Genomic DNA, 809 nt, shown 5'->3' on the forward strand with positions numbered 1-809 from the left:
ATAACATGGATGAACCTGGAGGACATTATGCTAATGAAAGTTGTCAATCACAAAAAGACAAATATTACATGAGACCAGTGTTGCAAAAGAGTTAAGAAAAGGTTTTCTTGCTAAAAGAAACATTCTATGATAGTTTTCAGGGCTAGGAAGGAAGAAAGGAAAAATTCTTCATGGGTAATGGGGAATTACCATTACCTGAAAGATGAAGTTAGCAGAAGACACAAGGAGGAGTGCAAGAGTTAAAGGTATAAAGTAAACTCTGTTAGCTAATTGTTTATGGGAGGAATTGCAATCATAATAACACAAACTATATGATTTACTGAATGTGGACCTGATTATCTGTTCTGTAAACCATCAGTCAATTCACAAAAAAGTTTGGTGTTTTTTTTTTATGACCCAGAAAAAGAATAGCTGCTGAGACTGTTTATATGCAACCAAACACCTCACAGGATTTGGTTCCTTGATTGAAGTTTTAGGTGTCATGGGTTCATGGAACTGTCTAGGGGAAAAGAAAAGAAAAAAAAAAGAGCACCATACATGAAAACAGTGAATGGTCATTGAAAAGACAGGAAAGGAATAAAAAGACAAAAATGGATGTCAAAAGAGACTCTGAAATTTGCAGTTCAACATGAAGAAGCGAATGCTACTGGAAGAAATGATGAAATGATAAAAGAACTGAACAGAAAATTTCAAAAGGCAGCTTGAGAAGACAAAACCAAGTAGTATAATGAAATGTGCAAAGACCTGCAGTTAGAAAACAAAAAGGGAAGAACACACTCAGCATTTCTCAAGCTGAAGGAACTGAAGAA

Source organism: Chrysochloris asiatica, unplaced genomic scaffold, assembly GCF_000296735.1.
Source record: "Chrysochloris asiatica unplaced genomic scaffold, ChrAsi1.0 scaffold00017, whole genome shotgun sequence".
NCBI classification, from domain to species: domain Eukaryota; kingdom Metazoa; phylum Chordata; class Mammalia; order Afrosoricida; family Chrysochloridae; genus Chrysochloris; species Chrysochloris asiatica.